This window comes from Mus musculus, chromosome 12 (assembly GCF_000001635.26).
Source record: "Mus musculus strain C57BL/6J chromosome 12, GRCm38.p6 C57BL/6J".
In the NCBI taxonomy this organism is placed as follows: domain Eukaryota; kingdom Metazoa; phylum Chordata; class Mammalia; order Rodentia; family Muridae; genus Mus; species Mus musculus.
Window position 1 is genome coordinate 18,558,995 of NC_000078.6, and position 10,112 is coordinate 18,569,106.

The 10,112-nt window shown below is 47.2% G+C and overlaps 1 pseudogene; it reads left to right on the top strand.

Moving 5' to 3' along the window:
- Positions 1 to 417: 417 nt before the first annotated feature.
- On the top strand, positions 418 to 6,855 carry Gm19786 (annotated as a pseudogene).
- Positions 6,856 to 10,112: the final 3,257 nt, after the last annotated feature.

Genomic DNA, 10,112 nt, shown 5'->3' on the forward strand with positions numbered 1-10,112 from the left:
GGACATGTAACAAAGTTTCATTCCACCGATTTAGGCTTGCCTCTCCCTGTCCCCTTATACCACGATTGTGCATGATTGCTCCAAGTAGACTGTATTTAGACATAAAAAGATATTCTTTCTGTCTTTCCTAGAGTGTTCTGGGTTTTGCCATGTTATATAGAACCATTTTGTACCTCCTGAGGAAAGTCATCCTGGAAATACTAAAAGCCAGAGCTTGCACTATCATAGTCTTGAATTCTTCTGGCCCAGAAGATCTCAACCTGTGTTATCATAACCCCTTTGACGATGGAATGACCCTTTCACAGGAAGTCACCTAAGATGCTCCTGCATATCAGATAGTTACATTATGATTCATAACCATAGCTAAATTACAGTTATGAAGTAGCAATGAAAATCACTTTATAGCTGGGGGTTCACCACAACATGAGGAACTGTATTAAGGGGTTGCAGCTTTAGGAAGGCTGAGAACCACTGCTGTAATGAATGGCACTGGACATACAGAGGATATTGCTTAGCCAGCGTGGTGGTAGGGTGTGATAGGAAGGCAGACATGGGGTTTCAGGTATACACAGCTTACCTTGTGTCTTGGCCTTGTAGGTTTAGTCTCCACTGCCAGCTGCCATGGGCAAGCAGAACAGCAAGCTGGGTCCTGAGGTGCTGCAGGACCTGCGGAAACACAGGGAGTTCACTGACCATGAGCTTCAGGAGTGGTAGAAGGACTCCCTCAATGACTGTCCCACTGGTCACCTGACTGTGGACAATTTTAAGATCTAGGCCAACTTCTTCCCCTACAGAGACACCTCCAAGTTCACTGAACATGTCTTCCACACGTTTGACACCAACAGTGACGGCACTATCAACTTCCGAGTATTCATCATTGCTCTGAGCCTGACCTCTCGGGGCAAGCTGGAACAGAAGCTGAAGTGGGCCTTCAGCATGTCTGACCTAGACAGCAATGGCTACATCAGCTTCAGTGAAATGTTGGAGTTAGTGCAGGTACCTGCACTTTACAGGGCCTGGCGCATGGGGAGTGCAGGCATCCAGGACCCCCATCCCCGGCCCCATGCACCAGGTATTTCCTCTGCCCAGTTGCTACTTGGTGTACTAAAGGACTGCCTGTCTTTGCAGAGAATAAGGATAAAAGCCAAGCATCTATCGATTGCTTGCTGGACATCAGGCCCCAGCTGTGCTCATCCATCAGGCTTATTCACACAATTCTATAAAACGGGTCTTTTTTTTTTAACCTCTAATGAGATCTGAGGCTCAGATAGGTGATTAAGAATTGTCAAAGCAAGAACTGGGAAAATGGCTCAGTGTTGAAGAACACTTGATACCCATCATGAGAACCTGAGTTCTGATACCAACACCCATGGAAAAGCCAGGAGTGGCTGAGCATGCCCGAAACCCTAGAACTAGGGGACAAGTGAGTCCCAGAAGCTTGCTGAGCAGGCAGCCTAGCTAAAATGGTAAGCCCCGGCCGGGTTCAGTGATAGAGAAAAGGGAACCTTGTGAACACCGGTATTCCTGTTTGGCCTTTGCACGGGTGGGTGTTCATCTGCACACACATGTATAACATACACACACATTAGCTGTCTATAGGGCTTCCTATAGAAATCAGAACGACACAGTAAAGGATGAATCAGCAGTCAGTTCTTCACAGGAGCGATGCTTATGTGCACCCTGCATCCTTCCTGCTCCATGCTCTAAACCATCTCTGTATTTGGTCCAGTGGGCTGACTCTGTGGGTAAAGGTACTTGCTACCAAGCCTGGCAGCCTGGGTTCGATCCATAAGACCCACATAGTAGGAAAAGAGAACCAGCTTCCACAAGTTGTCCTCTGAATTCCACGTGAGATCATCTCCCCCAAATAAATAATTACATACATCCATAAAATATGTAAAGTAGTTATATACAGTGCCTAATACAATATCTATAGATGTTAATAATAATTTGTATCATTTGGGAAATAACAAGAAACTGTGTGCCTCCAGTTTCGTTTTCTAGACAATTTCCCACCTGTAGTTTGTTGAATCTGCAGATTCAGGACCCATGGTTGGGCAGGGATCAATGTATTTCCCCTTTGACCTTCCCTCCAGGATTTCCCAGCTCCCCACCAAAGATTTTCCTTTCAGACAGATGCTTTGTCACACAACCTCCCCTCTACTCTGAACCAAGGAGCCCTCCATTCTTCCACGCCCCAGCTGTATCCTGTGCTCTTGAACGTCACTTAAACTTTCCTGGCTCCCTTTGCCCAGCACCTTGTCTGTGAGACTTGTTGTGATGAGAGAAGGGTCCTGACTCTGCCCTGTCCATGCTCCTTGGTTAGCAGAGCGAGGACCATAACCCACCCTCCGTCCTCCAGAGCACACTCACAGATGCCCCTTTGCAGGCCATCTACAAGATGGTGTCCTCCATGATGAAGATGCCCGAGGACAAGTCCATGCCTGAGAATCGAACAGACAAGATCTTCAGGCAGATGGACACAAACAATGAAGGTAGGAAACATGGTAGGAGTGAGCACATGGGGTGGGAAGAGGGGATTGGGAGAGGGGATGGGGGTGGGGAGAGGGGAGTAGGTGAGTCTGTGAAACTGTTGATGGCACAGAGGTGTTTGGTATACAGTCTCTGCCGTATGCAGGCTTGCCCTTTTCCAGCCCAATGGATTCAGCTCTGATTGAGGGAGGGAGACTAGAATTCAGGGTCAGGTACACCTAGCCTGCATCCTGCACCCTTCCTAGGGCTCTATAACCATGGGCATTGTCAGTAGACCCTCTGAGCTGTAGGCTTCATCGGAGTTGTCTGAGTTAGGCTTTCCATTGCTGTGATGAGACACCATGGCCACAAGTAACTTGGGGAGGAAAGGGTTTATTCACTCACAGTTTCCATATAACTGTTCATCATCAAAAGCAGTGAGGGCAGGACTCAAACAGGGCAGGAACCTGAAGGCAGGAGCTGATACAGAGACCATGAAAGGGTTGCTACTTACTGGCTTTCTCCCCATGGCTTGCTCAGCCTGCTTTCTTATAGAACTCAGGATCACTAGCCCAGGGTTGTACCACCTACAGGGTTGGCCCTCCTCCATCAATTACTAATTAAGAAAATACCCTCTGGTCAGGCATGGTGGCACATGTCTTTAATCGGAGCTCATAGGAGACAGGAGGCTGTCTGTGAGCTCAAGGCTAACCTGGTCTAAAAGGTGAGTTCTAGGACAGGACAGTCAGGGCTGTTACATAGAGAAACCCTGTTTCAATAAACAAAACAAAACAAAAGAGGGGAAAGGAGGGAGAGAGGGAGGGAGGTACACACACACACACACACACACACACACACACACACACAGAGAGAGAGAGAGAGAGAGAGAGAGAGAGAGAGAGAGAGAACGCCCTACAAGTTTTCCGGCAGACATTTTATGCAGACATTTTCGCAACTGAGGCTCCCTCTTTCCTGATAACTAAAACTTGTATCAAGCTGACATAAAATTAGCTAGCACACATTTTGAGAGAAACAGTTTTCTTACTACTTCCACAATTATATATGCAGAGGGGAGGAAGGTCATACTGGTGGCTGAGAGGTGAGACACTGAATCAAGGGGCTTTGAGTCTTGAGATTCTGAACCAGGCCATCATCCTGTGATGTGAGGCACTGTGGATTCTCATGGGGCTCATCAAACATAGAAGCCACTGAGCCTCATCGTACTAGGAGTCTGAGGTTCTACCACAGATGCAAAAAGGCAGGTCTCAGGAGGAGGTGAGGTGGTGAGAGGTCCTGCTGTGCCTTGGCTGAGTTTCTCACAGGACCTCAGCAAGGGTGAGGTAGCTGCATGGTGAGTTGATTCTGCCATTCTGTGGCTTTGTAGAGCCAAGACTGGTTGGGTTTTGTTCCAACAGGAAATGCAGCATTAAGGCGTGAAAGGCTCCCCAGGTCGCACTTAGATTGAATGTAAGCTATTGCACAGGAAAGAGCAGTGAACAGCCTCCAGTGCTCTGTGCAGATGAGCTGAGGACCGTGCTCAGTGGGACTCAAGGCTCCATGGAACTGTAGACAGCAAAAGCTTTCCAGACACCAAGGAAATGCTTTTCAATGCACACAAAGCAATGCAGCCTCTTGCCTGGTGCTGCATTTTCTAAAGTGTTCTTTACTCTCTTGTGTACTCTGACACGGAGGCTTGTGTTCCAACAGACCATACTGAGGCTTGCCCACTTCCCAGGCTTGGCTTTCTTCTCTGTGAAATGGGGATAAGCCCAGTGGCGTGGTTGTGAGGCTAAAGTAGCACTATGTTGGTGGCACACTTAACATGGAGGGCCATTGTTTCTGATTGTCAAAGCCAGGAGCTTTAGCAGTTTCAGAGTGTAGACCGTGCTCCCACTGTGCACTTGTCCAATTGTTTGTGTCTCACTATGGAGGCCATTGAGCGCATACTCTGCCCTGTAAGCCAGGGGCCACTTGCTAGCACTCAAGAGATGAGAAGTCTGGGCTGTCAGAGAAACTGGTACAGAATAGGACCAGAATAGGACAGCAAAGGTGGATAGCTCTCAACACCCGAAGCTGGCAAGAGTCTACACTAGGGGGCACTGTGATAGTTTTAACTGTCAACTTGACTCAGTTTAGGATCACCTCAGAATTTTTTTTTTATTATTTTATTTTAGATTTAGTATTTATTTTCTACATGAGCGTTTAACTGAATGTATGTTTGTGTAATATGTTAGAGGCCAGAAAAGTGCACTGGGTCGCCCTGGAACTGGAGTTACAAATGCTTGGGAACCGCCCTATGGATGCTGGGAACTTTATCCAGGACCCTCTGAAAAAGCAGCAACTGCTATTAACTGCTGAGCCATCTCACCAGCCATAAAGGAGAGTCTTTTTTTGCTTGTTGGTTTGTTTTTTAGACAAGGATTCTCCGTGTAGCCCTGGCTGTCCTAGAACTTGCTGTTTAGAGCATGTTGGCTTCAAACTCAGAGATCCACAAGTCTGCCTCCTGAGTACTGGGATTAAAGATGTGTGCCACCACTGCTCAGCTCAGAAGAATCTTAATGAAGAATTATCTAGATCAGTGGTTCTCAACCTATGGGTTCCATCCCCTTTCGGGGATCAAATGAACTTTTCCCAGAGGTGGCATAAGACCAACAGAAAACACAGATATTCATATTCAGATTCATAACAATAGTGTAATTACGGTTATGAAGTAGCAGTGAAAATAATCTTATGGTTGAGGGTCACTACAAAACAAGGAACTGCATTAAAGGGTCACAGCATTAGGAAGGCTGAGAACCACTCATCTAGATCATGGCAGTCTATGAGCATGCCTGTTGGGGGTTGTGTTGTTGGTTAATTGATGTGGGAAATCCCATTCCTATTCTCTAGACAGGGGGCCTGAACAGTGTAATAAAGGGAAAAGAAGAGTATCAGATTAAAAAAGTGCAGAGTATCATTATGAGCCAGGTGCTCATACCTCTATTCTCTCTGCCCTGTGAGGTTTTAAAGCCTTGACTTCCTGAAGTGAAGAATTGTAACCTAGAAGTAAACCAAAGAAAATTTCCTCCCTTAAGTTGCTTTTAGTCAGGGGAATTTTATCACAGTAACAGAAATGCAATTTGACCTGCAGTCATAATTTGTCCTGTCTCCCCAGCTGCCCCAGATCGTGGTGGCTCTCCAGGCCTCTAGGTGGGGCTATCAACTTACTTCAGGCCACAGAGTTCATTACCAAACCTAACCTCATGACTAGTGCTCAATCCTCAGGACGTACACCTTGAAAGGAGAACCAGCTCTTATAAGTTTTCCTCTGACCACTTGTGTGCCTCAAAATGGCACATGTCCCCATATGTGTGTGTGTGTGTGTGTGTGTGTGTGTGTGTGTGTGTGTGTGTGTGTGTGAGAGAGAGAGAGAGAGAGAGAGAGAGAGAGAGAGAGAGAGAGAGAGAGAGAGAGAGAGGAGACTGGACATTGTCCATTTTCCAGAGGGTTCCAGACTTTAACCAGAGCACTGGCTAATCCTAAGTCTCCCTCTTCCATTCCTCAGGCAAAATGTCCCTGGAAGAATTCAACAAAGGTGCCAAGAGCGACCATCCATTGTCCGGTTGCTGCAGTGTGACCCCAGCAGTGCTAGCCAGTTCTGAGGGAAATGGGCTTTTACACACTTGTGAAAACACAGGCTTGACCTGCCATCTTCAGCTTTGCTTGCAAAAGTGGTTTTCTCCCTGATTTCTCCTTCTCTCTAGGGACCTGGGTCCAGACAGCACATCACACTCACCTGGTCTGGCTGGATGCAGCTCCCTCCTCTGTCTCATCCAATAGATGTCCCTCCCCATCCAGTCCAGGCTGGTTCCTTCCAAGGTTTCAAGTGTTCTGGGATGTAGGACTTCTTCCCTGCCCACAGAGAGCCTGGAGACCCTCAAGGACACCAGACAGGACTTTTCAGTATCTTACCGAGACCAGCTGACTTATTCTATGATCCCAGGTGACTTTGTGAGGATGAAGAAGATGGACAGTAGATAGGCAAGCACTTCCTGTGCATGGCTTCACCTCCCTTCTTCATTTTCTCCGACCAAAGCTGCTTGCATGTATATACTGCGGTATCCTTTCTTTTAATATATAAATTTTATATAAAGGGAGAAGGTTCAGCCCCTGTATTTAAAGCCTCTGACTGCCTTTAAAGCATGGTCCCCTGTGGCCTGTGATTCTCCCCACCCCCAAGTCTGGCTGTGCTGTGGTATTTATGTATTCATTTGCCTAATTACACAGGAGATACATGCATGCCCAAGGCTCTGGACATCTGCCCTCTGTCCTGCAAACACAGGTGTTCCTGTGTGCTCCATCCTTCCTTTCCATTGACCTGGCATATTAAAATGATCAAATAAACCAAGGTCTGTGAGTTTCCTGTGTTGCCGCAAGCACCCTGTTCATGGTTCACTCTCCAGTGAGCGTGGGGATGAAGGAGATAAGTGGTAGATACGGGGAAAGTTCTTGGATGTCTAGAACAGCCGAGAATTTAGTCAGAGAGGAGTCCATGTCAGCCTTTCCCCACTCAGTGGGCTCCACACACAGCAAGGCCATTGGCCCTCCTGCTTAAAGCCACAGAACCCGTAGACTGAGCCCCAGACCGTCTGAAGATGTTCAGGAAGCACCCACTGAGCACCTGTCCAGGGTGAGCACTGGAGACTCTGAGATTGGCCAGACATTGTCTTTGCTCCCACCTCACCTCAAGAAGAAAGGTGCTGTTGGCTAGAAGGTGTTTTAGATATTGGACAGAAGCAGTCCCTCAGGGCCAAATATATGCCTTGCCTAATGTCACCCACCAATCTTGCAAGCCGTCCGGCGGCTCACATGGATGGGGTACACCTGAGTGGCTGGCTGGCACTTAAAGAAAGGGAAACTAGGAAGACGAGAGAGAAATGGAGCCAAGACAATGTTCTGATCAGGGTTCAAATGTTTAATGACAAATGCACTTATAAAGGGCAGGAAGGCGGGGAGGCCCATTCCCACCAATTCATCCTTGGAGCTTGGAACCAGCTGCAGATGATGATGTGCAGGATAGGGCATACTCTCCGGAATAGCTCTGCGGCCTCTCAGCAGGTAGCAGTTTCTTGAAGAGGAACAGAGACAGTGGCTGAACAATTGAGTGATCTAGGGAGGAAGGCTCCACCCTAGGTAATCTCCTTAGTGGCAGCAAGGTCAAGGTCTGGCTCAGCCAGCTTCAGGCTGAGGGAAGGTTACACAGCAAGTTCAGGATCACTTATTCAAATAATGGGGAATAAGAGGATGGATGGATGTGTCTGCCCAGTTATGAAGACTTCTCTCTCTCTCTCTCTCTCTCTCTCTCTCTCTCTCTCTCTCTCTCTCTCTCTCTCTCTCTCTCTCTGCCACCATCTGATTGCTGGGATTGGAACTCAGGACCTTAGGTAGACCAGTCAGTGCTCTTAATAACTGAGCCATCTCTCCAGCCTTGGGAGTCTTCTCAAATGGAGAACTTAAAGACACACAAGATGTGAGAGTACAGTGAGGGGCAGAAATAAGAGCACAGAAAGGGTCGGCTGAGGCAGGAAAGTCATGAGTTCTAGGACAACCTGGACTCCATAGGGAGACCTAAGCTCAAAAATACAAGATCAGAGACCAAGTCTGATCTCCCAGACCCACATGGTGAAAGGGAAGAACCGACTCCCATAAGTTGTCCTCTGGCCTCCACCTGTGCTTACAACCCCAGCAGTCTGGGGACCTGACAATCACATCAGGAGTCCAAGGCCATTCCTAGCTACATACTGAGTTTGAGGCCAGTCAGGGTTCCATAGTGAGACCACGCCTCAAAAACAAAACGTGACAACTGTCATAGAAAGTACTAATTAGGACTTGGTGGTTAAGAGCACTGGTGGCACTTCCAGAGGCCCTGAGTTCAATTCCCTAGCACCCATATATCAGCTCACAACTGTCTTTAACTCCTGTTCCAGGCGATGTGGCACCCTCACACAGACATACATACAAGCAAAAATGCATGTGAAATAAATTTAGATAAACCTTTAAAAAGAAAAAGAAGAACTTATTCAAGGAAGAAACTGTTTTGTGGCCAAACCTTGAGCTAGCCTTGTCCATGGGACTTCCTTTTTCTGGGAGCCATTGACGTTGACTAAATTGTTCTCATTGAAAGGCCAAGGAACAGTCTAACAAGTCTCGATTCAAAGATTTTCAAGAGCCACCCTATGGTGCAACACTAAATGTGAGCCTTAGATGGCAGTGGTGCGCTACTCAATTGCTGCTTCTGCAGCCTGCAGGACTGTTTTTCCACTGGTTGAGTCTGGGGCTTCTGTTTACAGACCTCCAACATCAGAATTCATGGATGGAAGAATCAATATGCTAGTGAGTGACTGAAAATTTGTGGATCAGAAAATTGATATCAAGAAGATAGTGTGTTTCCCTCCCCCTTGCTTTCGTGGGAGTTCACTTGCTAGGTTTCCCAGAGACTGTCTCAGTAAGGAAAGACCCCTCAAAGTGTAGAATTTAGCCAAAAAACAGAAGCACCCCCAGTGGTGTCACTTGTGCACGGAGCTATGCTTTAAGCTCATGACACGGACTTTAGGGTCACTCCAGAGTCAGCTGCAGCTGTTAAATGTAATAGACAAATCATGAAAGTGTATTTTCTTTGATTCAAGCTATAATTAGCACAAGGCCCTGCAAAGCCTTCTAGACATGAAGCCTTTTCTGGTAAATGTAGCTTAGAAACTAGTACATTGTGATTTCTAAGCTGGTTATTCACCACAGGATGGACCACAGGGGGAGGGTACTCAGAAGTGAGCCTGAGCAGAAAGCCGCCTAGACAAAGGGTACAGAGAGGAGGATGGGGCAGAAAGGAAGGGTGCAGAGCTGAGGATGGGGCAGGAAAGAAGGGTACAGAGCCGGGGATGGGGCAGGAAGGTTCATTATTAAGAGACCCTACAGTCGCCTCCCCACAGAATCTTCTCTGCAATTTTCTAACCATAGGAAGAGCCATCAGTGACAGTAACAACGCAGATCTACACAAGCTCTGAAACTGCATCAGATACCATGCACACAGCATGCATGTGTCTGTGCGAGAACACAATCATGATATGGCAAAGCTGTGTGGATGGTAGCAGTGTCCCTATCCCTGACTTCAATATCACTGTAGCTGTGCAGGACAGGACCAGGGGTGAACCTGAAGGACAGATGCATGGACCCAGCTGCAGCTTCTCTTGGGTCTGTCATTATTTAAACACCAAATTAAATTTTATTTAATTTTTTAAAACAGAGCTGTGGGGAGACAATGGCTTAGTGCATAAAAAAATGTTCGATGTAAGCATGAAGACCAGAAATCAGATCTCTAGAACCATGTAATAGCTGGGCAGATATGGCAGTTACCGTTAATCCCAGCATCTGAGAGGCAGACAGGACATCCTCAGGGCCAGCTGCCTGGCTAGCTTACCTGGAATCAGCAAGCTACAGTTCAGGAGAACTGGCCTCAATAAATACAGTGGAGAGTGGGGTAGGGAGACACCCAATGTCTATCTTGAGCTGCCCACACATGCACATGTGCCCGCAATATGGAAATACACATGCACAGTGCATATGCTTACACATGCAAAAACATTAAATTCAGAAATGTAAAGAAA